Source organism: Castor canadensis, chromosome 1 (assembly GCF_047511655.1).
Source record: "Castor canadensis chromosome 1, mCasCan1.hap1v2, whole genome shotgun sequence".
Lineage (NCBI taxonomy): Eukaryota > Metazoa > Chordata > Mammalia > Rodentia > Castoridae > Castor > Castor canadensis.
Genome location: NC_133386.1, coordinates 1701589 through 1722504, shown reverse-complemented (window position 1 = coordinate 1722504; position 20916 = coordinate 1701589). Strand labels below are relative to the sequence as shown.

Below are 20916 nucleotides of genomic sequence, written 5' to 3'. Positions count from 1 at the left end.
ATCCTCCACATGCTCTGGAAAGTCCTCACTGCCCCAGCAGTGGCTGCAGCAGGAGCTACTGCAGACACTGAGCCCACCTACTGTCCACCTTGGCCCAGATACCTCAGTCCCAAGCTCAAGCAGACAAAACAGAGCCAGGACAGGTGGCCTTGACACTTTGCCAGTAACAACCACATTAGGAAAGCAGGTGATGCCTGTGACTGTCCAGGCAAAGCTGTAGGCCCAGCCAGGAAGAGCCCAAGCTGCCACCCCAAGTCTGGTCTTTTTGAGAACTGTGTGTGAGCCTTGCTCTGTAGCTCTGATGACTCTGAGGAGCTCATGGAGGACACAATTCTGGGTGGGGAATCTTGTAGTCTGAGAAACCACTGAGATTTCAAAACAAAGGGAGACCTTGCAGGAGTGAAAAAAAGCCCAAAAAACTGTATGCCCAAGACAAAGAAAATATTTGTAAAATGGCAGACAAAATCTTTGTAAAAGGATCTTTATCCCTCCCACTGGGTCCCAGAGCCCTGTTTGCCCAATCACTGGGTATCCTTCCATTTGTAAAGCCCTGGTGACAATGACAGGACCTCCTGCGGACTGGGCTTCTGCTGCTGGAATGGCTGGCCAAGGGCCTCTTAGCCACAGGAAATGAACTTAGCCTACAGAAGAGCAGGCACCTGGCTCAGCAGAGGGTGCTGATTAAATGACTCAGAAGTTACAGTCACTACTCTGTCCCGTGTCGAAGATTCCTCCTTTCCAGAAGAAATGAAATCATCTCCTCTCCAGGTCCTTGTTTGGAAGAGTCAGGACCAACAAGAGAGACAATATGGGTCAGGCCAGGTCCCTGGGACAGGGTGACAGCCATCCTGCTGAGAAACACCTCAACATCTTGGGCTCCTGCCTGCCCTGGGTCTTTGCCAGGTCTGGGGCTTCCTAATTCCATGTTTCTTGCTCACTGAGGGGGTTTGGCAAGGGACAGGTCAGAATCCTGGAGAATGGACTCTCTGTGACAATTTTGCTGTCTACAGAAAGTTTTCCATGGGGCCCGGACACGCTTTTCTGAGGGTCCCAGACCTGGACCATTCTGGCTGTGCCCAGTGGCCAGGAAGGAGCCCTACAAAAATGCTCACCACAGCCCCAATGGGCCTCCACTTCACGTGACCACACCCAGGCTAGTCTGCAGGTAGCCAGTGAGTCTCTGAGCTGCTGCCCATGAGTCTCTAGCTCTAAAGTGGTCAGTCCCCAGCACCAGAAAATTCCTATCCAACCATGGAAGGACAGGAAGCAGCCTACAGGCCCCCTTTAGCCAGGGGCCACTGGGCCTGCACCCCCCACCCCCAACCTGCCTGAAGGTGTGACCCAGGAGGGCCTGCAGTAACCTTGGGACTGGCATGGCCTGCAGTAACCTTGGGACTGGCATGGACAGCTCCTCCGCGGTTTCCCCAGGTGAGTGGGACTGGACCTCCCACTCCAGGGGAGTTGGGGGAGGGGAGCAGGTCTACAGAAAAGGGCCCAACTCAATTCCTCCAGACTCTTCCTAAGGTCCCAGGCACCTCCACCTACTTTCTGCCCCACCTTGTTGTGGGAGGGACGAGAGGAGGCAGCCTTAAGGAACAAAGGAAACCTTGTCCCGTTCAGGATTAACCCCTCGCGTGTCCGTGCTTTCTCATCTCATGGCAGGACCTGTCCCCACCACCGCCACAGACAGACCCTTGAGCATTCAGTCCCTGCACACAGCCTCCCTCACCTTAGGTGGTCACCTCTTCAGCGCCTGTCCCCTGATGTCTGCCCGGCCCGGGGAGAGCCCTGGCCTCCCTTCTCCAGGCCTCTCAGTCAACCTTTAGAGTCTGAAGCTTAGGAGAAGAATTCCAGACCACAGCGGATCAGGGCAGGGGAGGGACTGGAAGAGGCAGCTGGCTGCCCTGGGCGGCACCGCTTCAGGAGGGGGTACCACCGAACATGGGAAGGGGAAGAAAAAGGGAGCTCAGGACAAGTGCGGAGGGGACAGCTGGTCCGCGCTCACCTCTCCCGGGACGCGCTCACCTGCGATCCGGGGTCGGCAGGGCTCCGGGTCGGGTCCTAGGGGAGCCTTGCGCCCTGGGGAGAAACCTTGCGGGGAGGCAGCGATCCCAAGGCCACGCACCTGGGTTCCGGATTGGCGGGCGCCGCCCACCCGGACCCGAGGCTGGGGGACCCGTGGTCACTCTGTCCTGGGGCCGCCCTGTCTGGGAGTGGCAGCGTCCCAGCACCGCGATCCACGGTATCCTCTGGACTTGGAAAGGTGAGCGCTTGTCACAAGCGCCTACGCAGCTGACCCCGCTGGCCGGACCTGGGGTTTCTCTCCCGGACCTCAGGGACCCCACGACCAGCTTGGAGCGTTCTGCTGCCCTGGACCCGACCCACTTATGTATGTATCCAGAGAGGGCCGCTCTCTGCCTTGGGTAGGCACAGGAGAGTCACTGAGGGGAGCAGGCCTCACCTGTGGGGAATGTGGGGGCAGGGGGGCGGTCCTGGAAATTTACCTGGGATGATGGGACCAGCTCAAGTTCCAGGGACACTGAGGATTACTCAGTGCTGGGCTCAAAGGAAGGACGGAATGTTCTCAACATGACCGGAAGCTTTGAAAGGAGCCAATGGAGCCAAGCTCCATTGTTCTGGGGTGATTGGACCCCTCTAGGGGTGAGCAGATTGCTTTCTGGTCTTCTGATGCTTGAGCAGAAAACTTGAGGGGAGAGGGAGGGAAGGAGAGAGGGAGGGGAAGAGAGAGAGAGAGAGAGAGACCTGGTGGATACTTGGGGGAGGGGATAGAAGGGAGGTCCCAGGCCAAGCTCTTCCCAATGTAAGGTGGGGATGGCAGCAGCAGGCCTCCCTCTAGCCCCGAGGGCTGGCCAGGGCATCCCAGCTGGCTGTGGTCTGATGCTGGGGCCACCGCTTAGGCTTCCAACATTTCTCCTCAGTGGTCCTACTTTTCTATTTATTCCTGTCTTCTCCCTGCTCCCCCCCTCCAAGTATTAAGGGGAAATGACCATGCGTGGCTTTGGGCTTGGTCCTAAAAGGCACTGTGACTGTGATTTCCTCCTTGCACCCCCTCTTGGATCAGGTGGCTTGGGCTGTCTGCACCTGCTAAAGCAGCTTGGGCACCACAACCTGAGCTCCTTTTACTTTAGTTTGTTTTCAGATGGGGTCTTGCGCTTTTTCCTGGGGCCAGGCTTGGACTTCAATCCTCCTCCCTCCACCTCCTGATTAGTTGGAATTGTAGGCATGAGCACCACTACTGGCCCTTTTTAAATGTCCTCTTCCTCTTATTCCCGCTTGCCCCTGGCCTATCTGTCTCCAGCTTTGCTTTCCTCCAGAGCACTTGCCACCTCCCAGAATTATATTATTTAAATCTGACTGACTTCCCCAGTTAGAAACTGAGTGCCTCCGGGTAGATATTTCTGTCTTTTTTGTTTATAGCTAAACCCTCAAAGGTGAATTTATTAAGTGAATAAACCAGGGCCAAACTTAAACGCACTGGCTCGGTTAGTCCCATCTCTGGACGATCCCAACATGCACTCCAGCCCACAATTATACTGAAGACTCGTCTGAGTGTAATTAATTGCCTGTCTCTTTCCCTCACCCAACTAGGAGGGCTTTGTAGCTGTGTTGTCATAACACCACCCCCGGTCTACAGAATACAGCATTCAATTTTGTATCGAAATCTGCGTGGGAGGAGCTGATGTTCTGTTTTACAGAGGTAGACCGCGGGGGCCAAGGGGACTGGTGTCCTGGAAAGGCTAACCCAGTGGAAGGCACATTTTCAACCTGACCCAAAGCCTGGGCAACTTCCACTGCAGCCTGCTGTTTTGCACTCACTTTTCACTGTTGGGTACTGAACACTTCCTCCATGAGCCTCAATCAGAGTAGGCAGGGAAAAGAGCTCTTGAAGAAATGAGTTCATCCATAAGTCATCATAAATTTTACTATCAGGTTTAGTATACATTTATACATCTCAACATAGTCCCATCCGGTATCTTCTGTGATCAGTCAAAAGTAAAAACTAACAACTAACAAAAAAAACAACAATCTTAGCACTTGGAGGCCGAGCTAGCATGGTTTTGAATTTGAGACCAGCCTGAGCTATAGGGTGAGACCCCACCCTACGGATCCCCCAGAAATGAACACAGGAAGCAGAATGCAGTAGTTAAGAACATGGACTCTGATACTTGACTTTGGGTTCCTATCCTGGACCTGTCACTTCTCCCTGTGTGATCTTGGATGGGTTACTTATGCTCTCTCTGCCTCAGTTTCTCTGTCTGTAAGATGGGGATACTACTTGTACACACTTAAGGGATATCTGAAGATTGATATAATATTCATAGAGCATTTAGACGTTGTCTGGCACAGAGGGCTGTTATGATGAGTTTCTGTGCAACAATGCAGACTGACAGTGTGAAAACGTGTGCAAGCACCGCCACTTGGCCTTCTGTGACGAAGCTCCTTTTTGGATTTTGGTTTGCTTTTCCCTTCCTTTTCCTCGAGCTGCAGCAGTAACAGAGCAAGGAGCCATTTACCTGAAGATGGTCCATGTCATCCACGAGCAGCCAAGCTGCGCCATTCACAGATTGACACAGTAAAGGCAGGATGTGTGGCAAAGGCTTGATGGTGGGGTGTAGAATCAGAAACCAGCGTGATCCAGAAACTTCAAGAAGGACCCTGGGTGTCCTGGATGCTGCCAAGGTCATATCCCTGCAAATAGGCATCAGAAAGGGAGGGGTGCAGAAGAGAGAGTTTTGAAGATTCAAAGGAAGTTTTGAAAAGTGATGGGGTACCGAGCATGTTGAGGGTGTTACCTGGGAGTCCTGGGCTGTGGGCAGGTTCCAGCCAGGCAGCGGAAGCCTTCAGAGCGGGCAGTGCTCTTGCTCCTCGGATGAAGGAAGGACGGATGGACAGCACCATGGAGGACCAGGGCAGCTGCCCTTCCTTGGCAGAACCCAGAGGGCTGGGGAGGGCGGGGGTTGAAGAGGGTGAGGGTGGGGATGGACTCAGGGCTGGGAATCCTGCAAGGAAATTACCGCCTTTCGTTTTCCAAAGCTGATGTGAAAACAGGATTTCCAGACGCGGTTCCTGGTGCCAAGCACTGGAGGGCATGCTTCAGAAAATGCGTTATTCCTGTGGGAGTTCCGAACACAGGGACCGTGGCGCTGGGGCCCATACAGCCCGGCCAGCGGGCAACTGTTCAAAACGGAAATGATTCCTGACAGTTGGAATTTGCGCACAGTTTCATACAACTCATTATGCCGTGCTACGAATTCAGTCGTAAGTATGTGTAGGATGGTTTGAAAAGGCCTCGGAGAGTTAGTATTTCCTAAACAGCTTGCAGATGTCCAAGTCATCCCTTTGCTGATAGAGTTGGTTTTTTTTTTCCTTTTCGTTTGCAGGACATTTTCCATGAGGGGCGGAGAGGCAAGTAGCACAATACTATCTTGTGGATTGTCCTTGAGTTATTGTGCACAGTTTAAAGGAAAATGCAGTTGGGAGAGGGGGAGTCAAGTCTCTGAGGGGCTTGGCGGGGTGGACCATGAATTTCCAAGATGGCCCACTCCCATCGCTGTTAGCAGGGGTGCTCCATTCTGCACGAGAGGCCCAGGAAGCCTGAGTCTTCACAACATGGCAATTGGCTGCTCCCAGAGAGAGCAAGGAGGAAGTCACAGTCACAGTGCTTTTTATGACCTAGGCCCCCAAAGTCACACATGGTCATTTCCCTTAATTCTGTTTATCAGATGCAAGTGGGTAAGTCCAGCCCACACTCAACGGGAAGGAGAAACAGCAAGGAACCTATAGAAGGATCTGCAATCAGCACTCTCAGCTCCTCCCACTTGAACACCTCTAAGTGACATTGTCCACGATGATAGCCACTGGACACATCGTCACACGCTTTCCCTGTGTGATCAGTCCAAATCGAGATGCACCACAAATATGAGCTAGATGAGCTGTTGAAGAGTTGGTGTGAAACAGAATGCAAACTACCTCATAACAGTTTTGAAATGTTGGCTGCATGTTGTGTAGACTATTGGACCCAATAAGAAGAGACATGACTCAGATACACAGGGAGGACAGTGATGTGACAAAAGACAGACTGGAGTGACGATGCACCTGCAAACCAAGGAGCACCAAGGACTGCCCCAGCCACCAGAAGCCATGAAGAAGCAAGGAAGGATTCCTCCAGAAACCAGACTACTTGTTAATCTCACTCAAAATGTTAAATGTTTAAAACAATTTTATTTACATGGCATATATTTCTATAGCTTACAGTACATTCAGACTTATGCAGCCATTGCCATAATCCCTTTGGGACAATTTCAACAGCTACCTCCTCCCCAAACCCTAAATACATCTTAGATGTTATAATTATTTAATTGCCTCTTTCTTCAAGCTAGCTTTTTATATTTTTTATTAGCATATTATTACTATACTGTGGATACACTGTGACACTAACAAAAGTTGAACTCACCCCTTTCATTATTCTCTTTATCCTCCCTCCCCCCATTCCTGGAACAGGTCTCATTTTTCCATTTTCATTCATAAGTACATAATATTCCACCACATTCACCTCCTCCACCCTTTCATTATAACCTCCCCTCCCACTGGTACCAACCCCAGACAGGAGCTGTTTTACCTTCCTGTTCTGTTTTTGAAAAAGACATTTTGTTTGTTTGAGATAGTTAAATAGGTAGTTTTCTTGTGACATTTCCGTGTATGTATATATGTATTATAACCTGAATTGGTTCACTCCCTCTGTTTTTCTCCTTTGTGCCGTAGCCCCCTTCTTATGGTGATTTCAACAGGTTTAAAAATTCTATGTTCATTCTTGTATAGAGACTACATCAACCATATTCACCTTATTTCCTTCTTTTACCCTCCCTCTCCTGTTAGTGGCTTCCCCTTAGCGTCACCTGTTTTTCATAATTCTGCTTGCGTCTGTATTGGGTCTATATTCCACATATGAGAGAAACCATGCAGCCTTTGCTTTCGGAGCCTGACTAAGTTCACTGAAGGTGATGTTCTTCAGCTCCATCCATTTGCCGCCACAAGACAAAATTTCATTCTTCTTTATGGCTGAATAAAGTTCCATAGTGTGCAATCCAGTCCATTTTCTTAATCCAATCGTCAGTTGTGGGGCAGCTTGTCTGTTTCATAGCTTAGCTAGTGTGAATAGTGTCAAGCTAGCTTTTTAATGAAGCAAGATTTCACTGACTCTTCATTTTGATTAGTAAAATAAACTTATTTTCAGTGACTAGAGCAACTAGCCTTTGCAAATACTGCACTAAAAGTGAGGGTGAGACAGAGTGAGAGAACAGCAACAGGTGCCCTGGGGACGCCCAGGGCCAGTCTGTCTGTGTAAGTGGGTCAGGCTCAGTGATGGCACTTTTTTTGTGACCATGACCTTCAGATGCCCAGCCCACCCTGGACAGGTACAATGGGGGCTGTGGCTATCTTGGGTCTAAGACCCCCAGAGGGGAATGCTTACATGGAGGTGGACACCTTGGCCAGCCCTGCTGGACAGTTAGGTGGTTGCTTAAATTGGGAAGGGAGAGATTACAGTTTCATTCCAGTAGCTGCATAAAAATGTCCCATTCCTCAGATTACTGTCCCAGAAGAAGACAGGACCTGTGTTGAAGACATTGGCCTTTTATCTCACAGATACAAACTAGCCAGCTGCACATAGCATTTGTTTCTGTGGCTGCTGTGACTAAGTACTACCAATAGGGTGGCTTAAAATAACGGAAATTCATTGTCTCAGTTATGGAGGGCATATGTCTGAAACCAGAGTGTGGCAGGACTGTGCTCCCTCCCAAGGCCTCTGGGAGGACCCCTCCTTTCCTCCCCAGGTCCCAGTGTGGATGACAACCATTAGCCTTCTTTGGCTGGTAGACATACCTCTCCTGTCTCTGATTCCTTCACAGTCAGGCTTCTGTCCCTATCTCTTTTCCTCCCTAACAAGAACACTGTCCTAGTGGCTGAAGGATCCACCTTAAATAATCACATATTAAATAATTAAATAATCACATAGGCCAAACAATCTTGTTTCCAAGTGAGGGCCCATTCTGATGTCCTAGGGGTTAGAATATCCACACATCCTTCTGAGGGACACAATTCTATCCATAACATACACCCAAAGGCAATTCAGTTCTTTGTTTCTCGTGATTAAGGGATGCTCTTACATTAAAAGTGAAGGAGGAAGAGTAGATAAGAGAAAAAAAAAAAAAAAAGCCATGATCCAGGCTTATTTGATTGGTTCTCGGCATTTTCCGGCTCAAAGCAGATGTGTACAAGTCCCGCATGAATTGGGTGCCCTGATTTCTCCTGGGCCTAATTGACTTTTTGGCAGCATTTTCTAGACTGGGCTTGGCTTCTGTCCAGCTGAGCCAAGAGATCAGCTGTAAGAAGATTGATGATTGCACTGCAGCCTGCAAGGAGCCGGGCTGGCGGCTGCCTCTGCACATGGTAAAGTGATGTCCACTCTTACCTTTCCACCCGCCCTGCCAGCAGCATAGGGTGACACTTCCATCTAGAAGCAGAGTGATGTGATCAGTGCCATCAAATACCAGTGGAGTGCCTGCATACAAGTGGGAAGAGCTCAAAGTGAAATTTAAGAATTGCAGTAGGGAGAGGAGGCCAGGCTTTCAACGTGTCCAGCATGTCAGGAAACTCAGCAACACGGAGAGTCTGCCTTGTTGTCTTTGCTCAAACAAAAGCGAACAGTGAGATGGAACCAGTGTCTGAGGTTTCATCAACTCAGAAACAAACCAGACAGAGCTCAGCTTCACACTCCAGGCTGGAGTCACCGGTCACAGCAGGGCATCCCGGGGAAGGGTGAATGACTAACGACAGACAGAGTCCCTAAGACTCAGAGTCTTAGCACCTTGTTCCAGGAGACAGACTTCTCTGTGGAACACAGGTCCACCCTTCTCCCTGTGTGGAGTGTATTAACTCTGGGCGAACTTTTCTGATTAACCACGCTACTTTTCAAAACACTTGCTAGGGTGCCTTCAGAGATGAGTAAGTTGTCTGGCTCTGAATGTACCTGCCATCATGGCTCCAGGTTCACTTTCTTTTTTAAAAAAATCCTTTCATCTTTTAAGCTTTCCTTCTTCACTGTTAGGCTGGCAGCTATCTCTGCTGGCTCTGTAATTTCATCTCCTCGTCTGCTGTGGTCTGGAAACTGTTAGACTGACAAAGCACAGAGAGAGAGATGAGGTGACAGCTCAGCGTCAGCACAGGCTTTATTCAGGAGAAGGAAACTGCAGAGGGGATCTCCAGCAGATGCTGGAGTTACAGGGGTAGTTATAGGAGGTTAGTGAGAAAGTGCCAGGGAAAAAGTTTGTGATTGGTGTGTTGCTAGGAATAGCTAAGGGAGATAAGTGGTGATCAGGTCAGTCAGTTCCTCAACCGACTCTGCTCCCCTCACCAATGACAGTAGATAAGGTAGGTTCTTATCGTTCTTCGGGGCCAGGTGTGATTTTTTCCAGTGAATGGTGGGGCGTTTCCAGTAAGCTGCCCACAAGACACAGGGGTATAGACCTAACATGGCAGTCCTTATGCTTACCCTGGCAGAAACCGAACCAAGAAGTGCTGATAGTGTGAGTGTGGCTCTGAATGACGGGGGTTTGTTTCTGTGCAAATGACCAGTCATTCTTAGCTGCGTGAAGTTAATGACCTTGTATTAAAAACATCATTCAAAGGAGGTCTTTTTAGCATAATTTTTTCTTTTGTAGGAGACGAACTGATGACTGTTGTTATTGGCAAATTGTAGGAAAATTTGTAGGAAGTTATAGGGAAGTTTGTAAGAAAGCAATGGGCAGAACCTATTTGTTTGTTCTAGAAAACAGATTTTACCTGGTCTGTAAATGGGTTCAAGAGCCTTGTTAATCAATGCAGGGGTCCTTCTTGTTGGAGAACTTCTGTCCCTGGGGCCAGATTCCTTCCCACCGGCCTCTTGCAGACATAAATCCAACCTTATGTGCTAGTCAGCTTTCATAGCTATAACAAGCACTTGAGAAAATCAGCTTACAAAGGGAAAAGGCTTTTTCTGGTCACAGTGTGGAGGTTCCAGGTTCCAGGCCATGATCGACTGGCATGGTGGGAGCTTTGGCAGAGCAAGGCTGCTGGTCTCGTGACTAGGGAGAGAAACAGCAGAACAGGAAAGGACTGGGGTCCCACAGTGACCTTCGAGGAAATAGAAACAACCCCTCAGACATGGGGACAGCCATAGAGCCAGGCAGAACAGTAAAGGATCTCCCGCCGCACCTCCTGGGCTCCTCTCCTCCCCCAGAGCTCAGGCCTCACTGGTTTACAATCCTCCATTATGTCACCCCCTAAGCATGCCACATGCCTCACAATGGGAGAGGCTGGGTCCTCCTAGGGACGCTGCATTCCTGGCCTACTGCTCGGGAACCTGTCCAGGAGGGGCCATGGGAATGCTTGCTGACTGCAGAAGACAGAAATGAACCACTTCCCGGAAAACACAGAAGAAGAAGAAAACATGTCATATAGCCTCCTTTCAAAAACCTACATTTTACTTTCTGACTGAATTCACTTTGGGATGAAGAGGTGCTGAAGTGGCCAGCCTTGAAAATCCCAGCCATAGAGTTTTCTGTTCTCAGCACAGCAGCCTGACAGCCAGGCAGAGGGAGGAGGCAGAGGGAGGAGGCAGAGTGGGGAGGCCAAGGGAGGCCCACCCACTCCTCAGATGCTCATTGCCCCCCAGTCTCCTTTTAGGATATCCTGGGGTCAGTACTGCCCACCCTGCTTTGGCTCCACTCACCAGCCATGGCGTTCAGGGAGCCTGAGAGGTGGTATTGCATAAAGGTACTGTTAGGAAAAACACTCACAAAGAAAGCTCACGAGAAAAGTCTCACGGCCAAGGGCAAAGTTTAATGGCAGGCCCAAACTGCCAGGCTGGCCAGGGGGAAAGATGGCGCAGCACAGACTCTGGGCCAGGCGTGGCTTTTATAGAAGAGGGAGGAAGGAAGTTAGCGCATGCATGGGCGTCTCTGTTAGAGGCGGAGCTTATCTTAGAGCGGGAATTTCTGTTTAAGGGTGGGGCTGTCCTTGGGAGTTTCTCAAGTGAGGTCTGAGGATAAAATGGCCACTGATTTACAAGATGGTGACATTATTGTTCTATCATTCCCCCATTTTTTCTTTAATAATGATAAGGGTAGGGGCTTCCTGCTGGCAGGGGGCATTGTATGGGGTGAGATCCTCAGACTCCTGTGTCCTGGTGGGGGCCTTCATAGCAGTCCTCTGGACGGTTTTGGAGAGGTTGATACCCCTGGAGGTACAACTGGATAAACTTTTGATTAGCAATAGCCGACATGTGGTCTAAAAGAAATGTTTGTACTGTTTTTATGATACAAGGCAGGAAGCTTAAGAATAGGAGAGCAAGAAACACAGGCAGTAGGATGGGCATTGGCCAGGAGAACCACTGGGAAATGTTATTCAAAGGATTCCAAGAGTCTTCCAACTCCCCTCTCCATTTTTCTAACTGTTCCTTGAGAGGTGCCGCCACAGAGGGATCCCATTGAGCTTGACAGCAGTGGGTATCGTGAGAATGACCAGATGAGGGCTGGTCCACCAAAGTCCCAATGGAGAGGGTCGAAGATCCTTTAGGAGAACAAGATCCCCTGGTTTAACAGAAATTGTTATAGGGTGGGGCAGGATCTGGTCTGCATGCTCTCTGAGGAGTTCCCTGAGACGGTTAAGATAAGGCAGATAGTCAGCCAGAGGAGCTTAGTCTGTTGGAGGCAAGTTTATTATAAGGAGCATAAAAGGTGTCTGCTAAGGGACTGAATATCTAGGGATCTAAATTCTGCAAAATCCTGTAACTCCCAAGAAAGCCCTAAGCTGCTTTATGGTATGGGGGAGAGTGAAATGGAAGATTGGGTTGATTCACTCATGACTCAGGGAAAAGTCTGTCCCTTTAAGGCCTAGTTAGGTGACCTGTGGGAGGCAGGGGCTGTCAGGATTTAAATGTAACGCTCTTGGATAGAAGAGAGCTCTATCTCATTTTTTATATAACTTTGTAAATGTTTGTACCATATTTAATAAAGTATAGACACAACATTGTTGCAAGGTGGTCATTTAAGACACGAGCAAAAATGTACATGAACTCTGATTTAGTATACTTAAAGCTTGACGAGATCAGCAGGGAACACAAATAATTTTTTTGATAAAATCTTTCTCTGTAACGGTTTTTTGTAGATGTTACTCAAAGCAGAACAATATTAAGATAACCTTGTTATTTTATAGACATAGAGAATTTGATTTTAGTTTGACATGACCCTAAAAATCTTTTAGGCAACTCTTAGATTATACTTAACTTTAACTTAATTACACACTGAAGCTTTTTATTATACATTTTTAAAACTTAACTTGTATTTTAAAATTAACTTTTATAAGAATTTTAAATTTATTATAGGGGCTGGAGTAATTAATTAGTAGCCCTTGTTGTTTTAAGGAATTTATGATAGGCATAAGGCCTCATCATTTTTGGGTGTGGAAACTGTGAGGGATTTTTGAGTTTTATTTGAATAGAGAGGGCCATCCAGGCTTGCCCTACACTCATCTCATCAGTCCACACTGTGGAATTTCTTTGTTATTGAAAGAGGGGGCAGCAGAGATAGCTGCCTGGAGGGAGGAGAATTTGAGCTTTTAGTTGAGATAGTAAATCCTGTCCCAGCAGGGGCACTGGAGTTTCGGGAACTATGAGGAAAGAATGACAGAAGCGGAGGTCTCCCAAACAGCAGGCCAGAGGCCAGGTAAACTAGCACTCTAGGAGCTGACCAGATTTGCCCCGAACAATAACCTTGCCATTGGACTGGGGACCGGGAGAGAAAGATAAAACAGAGGAACAGGCTCTACTGTCTAGAGGAAAATGATCTTTGCTTCTCCACCATTATGGCTACCCTGAGGCTCCTCAACATGGATGACAAGAAGTGGAGCGTGGACAGGGGGCCGGGACCATCAATCCATAGGGGGTGGCATCTTGCCTTCCATCTGGAGATGGGGGGGCACTTAGACCTCCAGTGGTTACCCTTGCAGAGGGCAGGGTCCTGGGGGAGCGGGGCTGTCTCCCGGGCTGTCCCCCTTAAGCATTCTCTGCAGAAGTGCCCCTCCTGTCCACCATGGTAGCAAGTTCAAGATGCAGGCCCCAGTCAGGTAGGGGCAGCAATGAGGTCATGTGTCTCTTATCTCTCTGTCAGTAATGTCCCGGTTGTAGTTTACAGACATGGCTAGTTGTTTTAGTTGATCCAATGACTTTTCTCCTTCAGCCACAGACTGAGTTTTTTACAAATATCCAGGGCTGACTGTTAGAAATTTATCTTTGAGGAGAACCTCTCTCACCTGTGACTGGGTCCACTGTGGTATGCTTTCTGATAGCATCCTTAAGATGCTGCACAAAGGTAAGGGGATATTCTTCAGGGCATTGTGGTAAAGTAAAGTTGTTATTTCACACTGACACCTGACACTCTGGAGAGCAGGTCTCTGAACCGTTCTGGGCCTCAGTTTCCTCACTTGAAGAATGAGCGATCTGGTCTAGGTTAAATTACTTTCTTCCACTTTGAGATGGCTAAAGTGACATTTACACAACTTATCTTTCTTACCATTTTTTTTTTATTTAGCAGTGCTGGGGAATTGAACCCAGGGCCTTGCACATGCTGGGCAGACACTCTCCCACTGAACTACTTCCTTACCCCCAAATATTTTTTTCTCTTTCCTTTGGCTATACTGGGGCTTGAACTCAGATCTTTATGCCTGCAAAGCAGCACTCTACTGCTTGAGCCATGTCATCAGCCCCTTTGGTGTGGATCTGTCAAGGGGACTGCCTGTGCCCCTGCAGGTAGGGACACTTATCCCCACAATTGTAGGTGCCACTAGTATTGGGGCTCATTGTAAGTGGTAATCATTTCCAACCTGAGTGGTCTGGGCCAGAACCCATTGCTTTTCTGATGAGGAAAGAGTCTGGTCTAATAGAAGCATAATACCCTTCCATGTCAATTGAAAGGTTCGGATCACAGAGATAAAGGCTTGAATATATTTGTCTGGGCATCAGTATAGCTGTCCAGACGTTTTTTAATTTAATTTTTAATTAAGAAGACATAAGACTTGCCCTCTTCCTACCATTGCCTGTTGAAGGGGGAAGCACCCACTAGGAGGTTCTGAATATTGGGGTGGCTTAGAAGGTAGGGCACAGGGTGGAGCAGTAGGGGTGGGGGGCCTTGTCACTGATAAGGGGCTTTTCTGGTCCTCCTTTCCATGTTTATCCTGTGGCTTACAAAGAATGGCCAGTGTTTGAGTATCTGAATAGCAATTATTGAGCCAATCTGAGTGGTCTCAGAGATGAAAGAAAATTTGCATACGGGACCTCAGTTCACTTTTTTCTCCCTTTTACAGAAAAGGTCTAATTGGAGTATGGTATTGTAATTTAAGGAACCCTGTGAAGGCCACTTCTCTTGGTCACCCAAGGCATATTGAGGCCAGGCCTCAGTACAAAGCTTCTAACATCTACCAGCCAGAAGACTGGAAGGTGCAGGTCCCATCTAGAGAGAGCAAAATGCTAGGATCCTATCTTTTAGTTAACAGCAGGCAGCCTCTTTAGTAAAGGCTACTTTTTAACAAAGGAATAAATCATGTGTAAAGTTAGAGAAGGGCATTCAGAGGGCGTCCAGGGGCAGTAACAGCACCACACGGGACAACTAGTGCTAACATTCAGAGGGAAAAATTTATGCTGAGGCCAAAAGTATAGACAATTTTAAATGAGAAGTTTAGAGACCACAGTAATGTCCATTTGGCTATTTCTGGGACTATAACCTTGAGCTAACAATTGGCTTACAAGGTCTGGGTCTGGTGCCAGGTGTGAGGTAGGGCTAGGAGCAGGGCTTTGTGCAAGGCACCACCCCCTCCACACACACCCGGGACAAGCGAGCCTGACTGCCTAGGCCTGATCCTGGGGCCTGTCACCCCTCACCCCTTCCTGTGTACTCTGCGCGTGTTTATTCTAGGGGAAGTGGCGGCAGGCCACAGCCACCGCCATGTGCGGCTGGTGGCCTAGGTTGTGTGTTGGGTTGGCCTATGGATTCTCTTAGCTATGGCAGGCGTTTCCACTGTGCACGAGTGCGCCTGTTTGCTTTCCCTCCTCCCCTTGTGGGGGTGGAGTTAGGGTGTGAGCCTGGCAGCTGCAGTTTTTTAAGCACTTTTGCCTAGCAGCTGATTTACAGTTACTTTAGACTGAGAGGCCCGGCAAACTATTTGGAATAACTTAAGTCATAAGTACCATGCTACAGGTTTTTCATGGGAGGCAGGGTTCCAGTAAGCCCAGGGAGGGGAAGGCAGACAGAGACAAAGGACATGTGGTGAGACCATGGAGGAAGCAGAAAAGGTGTCCTGACATCTTAGGTAAGGGAGGGGAAGGCAGAGCCTGGAGGATGACACACGCCTGAGGGATTAGCGATCATTGGGTTGCTCCCATTGACTGGTAACTGGAACACTTTCAGCAAAACGAAACCTCCACTCTCTGGTCACTGTCTCAGGAAAAACAGGCGTTAGACAGAGGGGAAAAGAGAAGCAGTCATCGGATGCCATAATCAGTCAGGACTCCCCCAACGTAACATGAGGCGTACCTGAATAAACCCCGGGCTTGGTCTCAGCCCACAGGGAGGGAGCATGAGCTCCCCAGAGCCAGAATTGCCATGAGGCCAGAGTTTGCAAGGAGTGGCTGGAGTGGCACCATGACGGGAAAATCCCTCAGAAGAGGGAAGAGACAGACATGGTAAGCAGCGCAAGAAGTCTTCTTACATGGGGAAGGAGGAGGTTCAGGAGAGGATTTGGCTGATTTAGAAGCTGGTTTAGAGGCTAATAGTGCCTGCACAGGGGAACAGGAAGTACAGAAGGAGGGTTTGGTGTGGAGATAGGGAAAGATTGGATGCAGGGTATTTCCTTCCATTTACCAGCACGCCCACAGAGATTGTGTAGATCCCTTACACTATTGGGATTGAAAGAGCCATTAAGTGGTCATTTGGAGGCATTGCCTAATGGATATTGGGGCCAGGCCTGATTACAGAGAAAAATGAGTTTTTGTGGCTTAAGATCAGGCGTTAGGTGGAGGGGCCCAAGGTTGGCCAGGAGACCTCCCAATGGGGAGTGTGAGGGAGTTTGGGACGGTCCAATCTCCACAGTGAGGCCTGACCTGAGAGGACACGATGGGCATCCCTGAAATATCAGTTCCTCAGGAGAGAGATAGTAGATGTGGAACACCCGGGAGGAACGTCTTCATCGCGGGGGCCCACAGTCCTAGGGAACCTAGTTCCCAGGGATGGGAGTGAGCCGAGACCTAGAACTAGGATTTTGAGGAAATGAGAGAGCTCACGGCTCTGCGTGCGAGGAGGACTCACTGAGAGAGGACCTTGAGGGAGGATTGGCCGGTGGTGGGATGGCAATTGGAGGCACACTGGGGCGGAGGAAATTCCCTGTGAGCAATGAGGGCATCTTCTAGGATCGGGGGTCCCGGCAAAGCAGCTCAGACCCCAGAGGAAGGGAATGGGAGAGAGAGAGAGAGAGAGAGAGGATGGGGGAGGCTGGGAGAGCAAGGTCAGCACCGGAAGTGCACTCGATCCAAGTCATAGCACCAAATGTTAGGAAAAACGCCGCTCACAAAGAAAGCTCACGAGAAAATTCTCATGTCCAAGGGCAAAGGTTAATGGCAGGACCAAACTGCCAGGCTGGCTGGGGGAAAGATGGCGCAGCACAGACTCTGGGCCAGGCATGGCTTTTATACAAGGGGGAGGTTTAGGAAGTTAGTGCGTGCATGGGCGTCTCTGGTAGAGGCGGAGCTTGTCTTAGAACATGGGAATTTCTGTTAAGGGCGGGGCTGTCCTTGGGAGTTTCTCAAGTGAGGTCTGAGGATAAAATGGCCGCCAATTTACAAATGACAACATTGTTGTCCTATCAGGTACCCCCCTCATGGCCCCAGCAGAGGCAGGGACAAAGCATCAGCACATGCTAAAACATCACTGCTCCCTGTGGCTCCTGAATCACCCAGGCAATGCACACGGATTCTGCACCTGGTCTTTCAGCCCATCACAGCCTTTGCAGGAGTTTTCCAGATGGGGTTCCTGGCCCTGGAATCTGGCTTTTGCTGAGGTTCCCACCTCAGACCCATCTCAGTCAGGCAGAATGGATGTGGGAAGCTGGTGTGGATTTTGTGAGTGTGACACCGTTGTTCTCTGGAGTGTGCTCCAGGCTTGGCTGGGGACACCTGGCGATGCTGTGCAGACAACCTTCTCTGCTAGGTATTCAGAACCTCAGGAGGATACAAGTCAGCTCTGGAGCCCCTGATCTTCCTGGGGGTTGAGTCAGGGGCTCTGCTGGACACAGTTTCAGTGTGGAGGTGATTGATCCAGGGGAAGAAAATGCCCCAGTGGTGGGTCTGCTGAGCCAGGCACCACAAGGACTGAGACAAGACACTTTTTCATTTAAGTTCAACTCTTTTGCTGCCTACTGCTTGTTAGTAGAGTTTCACAAAAGTGTCTCTTTTCAAACCTTCGTATTCATACCGATATGCTAGAAATAGAAAAGAAGCCTAAAGTCAAGACAGCTGAGGAACTCATTCAAATATCTGAAAAACATTTTGATATAATTATCCATAGGCCATAACAAAGGAACAACCTCCCAAACTCCTCATAATGTACCCAACGCTAATGACCACTAATGTCCTGTAAGTCCTTCCAGATCTTTCTACGGTCATATGAACAAGTAGAAATAGACACGTGTACATTGCAGTTCTGTCTTATAATCGGACCATGCCAGCGTACAACTTTCTTTTCTGTTTAGAATACTTTGTAATCTCTTGTATTAATAAACATAGAGTGATGATGACATCAGAAGGAGGAAAAGTAGCCTGCTTTTGACATCGTCTGCCCGTCACCTGGCTCTCCACCCTTAGACGTTGAGGCACTGTCTCAGATTCTCTCTCCAGCACAGCTCTGTGGTGCACATCCCTGCATTTCAGTCTTTGTGCAGTGTGCTGTTGTTTCTTGGCCTTTGGTCCTTGCATGGGTCAAGGCTGTACCTGTCTTTGGAGCTTAAATACATGTTTCTCGACCTGCTTCCCCAAACACACCGGTCTGCACACATTCTCCCAGCTCCTGGGCCTCGTTGGGCAATGTAATTCCAAAACACTAACGCAGTCTAATGGGTAGAGAGTGGGTCTTGTTTCATTTGCTTCTGTGTTACCGGAAGATGCAACATTTAAAACGTGATTATTGGCAACTACTTCTCTTATGGACTTTGTCCACTCGTGCTTTCCTTCTTCTTTCCTGGTGTGAGCAACGATGGAGCATGGCATCCTAAGCCCCGGCTGGGAGGTCCTGGGGTGCAAAGTTCAGGTGCTGTGCACTTGTCGAACTTAATATGTGTAGGAAGTCTGGGGCGGGAGTCCTCTGAGGGCTGCTGCCTGTCCTCACAGAGGCCTGCTCCCGGCTGTCCCGAGAGGAGGATTTACTGTAAAGTGAACCACGTTCACACATGAAGTGGGCCTTCCTAAGGCTCTGCGAAGGGCCCCAGACTGAGCTCACACACTTCCATAAAAGTTACAAAGTCAAACATTTAATAAAAACCTAAGAGCCGGTGCCAGTGGCATATGTCTGTAATCCTAGCTACTTGGGAAGCAGAGATCAGGAAGATAGTAGTTCGAAGCCAGCCTGAACAAATAGTTTTCAAGACCCTATCTTGATAACACTCACCACAAAAAAGGGCTGATGGAGTGGCTCAAGTAGAAGGGAATGCCTAGCAAGGGGGCCCTGTATCCAAACTCCAGTATCACCAAAAAATTAAAAACAGCAACAAAAGAACCAGCTCTTTTTTTTTTTAAACTCCAGCTTGTGCACACAGGCCTGAGTCTCCCACACAAGAGGTCCCGGGCCCAAGTACTGACAGCGAAGGACGTAGCGTGATGTGGACCCCTCTGTTTGATGACTCAGCTAGTGGTGGCCCCTCTCCCAGCTCCACAGAGACTCGGAAGCCATCCCCAGGCACACATGGAGACCTGCGAGTTCACAATGAAGGTTTGCAGTCTGGGTTAGGGGCTGTCTCAGGGGACTTTTGACTTCACCAGAGTAGAAAGCAGGTCCTACAACACCTATCACCCCAGCGAGTCCCACCCCTTCAGCTCCCAGGCCCTGTGATGGAAACACCCTAGGAGTAAGTGCATTTCCTGTTCTCACTTCCCCTGCACAGGGTGGGGCTCAGGATCGTGAGGGTTGAAGTCAGTAGTGGACGTCGTGGTGTGGGGCCCTTCTACACCTGCCCAGAGAGAGTTGAGAACTTCCTGTTCGGTGGTGACCAAACGGCAGGTCCCGAGGATGTAGCTGCAGAACACATCCGTCCTAGAGACAGCTACTGTACCGATGTCCCCTTCATGGCTCAGAAGTCACAGGTGGATCTAGTCCTTAACCCTGGGCTGGGTGCCCTGGCTGGTGGCAGCTTGGCCCACAGAAGATAGAAGAAGCAAGGTGGGTCCCTCCATGCTGTCCCTCTCTGGCTTGGGTGCATGGATGTCCATCTCTCAAAATCCAGACCTTGAGGAGTGCCAAGGCTCCTCGCGTGCAGGAGGCAGGAGCTCTGTGCTGCAGCTACGGGAGACGGGAGAAGCCTCAGGGGAGACCTCCTGGTGAGCCCGGGCAGCCTGCAGGACTGCAGATGGAGGGAGGAATCTTTGTCCCTGGCCACAGGTTTCAGGTGCGTGGTTTGTGGTGACAGGTAGAACAGGGATGGAAGCAGGTAATCTTACAAACTCCCATGAAGCTCGGTGCTAACAACAGAGGGATGTTCAAAATGTGCTTGGTCCTTTCCTGGATTCGGGTGGTTGGTTCTGAGGCAGGCTAGTAAATAGGGAAGGAAGCCCCGGGACTTCCAGGCACCATGAGGATTTTTCTCAGTGAATTTCAGACTCCATTCCTTGGCTCAGCCCAATGCCATCCTTTCCAGTTGTAAATTTCTTGTCAGTTGTAAAATTGTCAATCCTTTGCAGTTGTAGGTTTCTTGATTACCTCTCACATAAAAGCCCTCTGCTTAAAATAAGAATATTGATCACTCTGCATGCATGTAATTAAAATGACTGAGAGCTGGCACAGGTGCTTGTGCAGAGTGCCCCATGTTGAATGACAAGACCTTGTCAATCACCCGAGCCAATTCTGCAAAGATCGTCCAGAATTTTCTCACTTTTTACCCTTTTGGCTTATAAGGCCCTTTAAAGCTAAGACCTTGTTCTGCCCACCTGGCTGGAACCCACCGTCACTTTCTCTTGCGGTGCCTTCCCCTCATGTTCAATAAACTTTACTACATTTTGATGTCTTGCCTGCATTCTTATTCTTGCGTGACACAAGTGCCTAGGAATCTTCTGACCAGAGTCTCCTTAGCCCCTCTCCCCAGTCCAGTAGTGGAGTTTCACAGACGATCAAACCGAGTTCAGGGATGTTCAGCCGCCAGCTTGAGCTCACAGCACTGGGAATGGACCACTAATGGACCTGCCCAGCCCAGCACACTGGCTCCACAGGGAGAACTGAGAGGTCGAATTGGAGAGACAGAACACCTTCACTCTGGGAGCAACAGACGGTAGGGGCCGAGGCCTGATCGGCAACTAAATTATAGGTCAAAGTTCAGAAGGGGAGAGCAGGGCACACAGGTGCAGTGATGGTAGATGGGCAGAGGCCGTGAGTCAGAAGTGGGCTGCATAAATCAGTCCTCTGGAAGCGTGCATCTGTGCAGTGTATTCTTCTAACCCACACAGTGCTTTCTGCTGTCTGTCTGGAATACAGCACCACACTTTCCCAAATTTGCTGTGTTTCCTTCCCCAGCGTCCCACATCTCTGCCTGGCTGTTGTCACCGACTCAGAG

The 20916-nt window shown here is 49.3% G+C and overlaps 1 long non-coding RNA gene across 2 annotated transcripts; it reads left to right on the top strand.

Annotated features, from left to right (window-relative positions):
• The first annotated feature begins 1610 nt into the window (after window positions 1-1610).
• Window positions 1611-20369, top strand: LOC141422515 (uncharacterized). Of its 2 annotated transcripts, none has more exons than XR_012447124.1 (3): window positions 1611-2389; window positions 18900-19085; window positions 19258-20369. It is a non-coding gene; the product is annotated as an uncharacterized lncRNA (long non-coding RNA). The 2 variants fall into 2 exon arrangements; XR_012447126.1 differs by lacking the exon at window positions 1611-2389 and adding an exon at window positions 15283-15793.
• The last annotated feature ends 547 nt before the right edge of the window (window positions 20370-20916 follow it).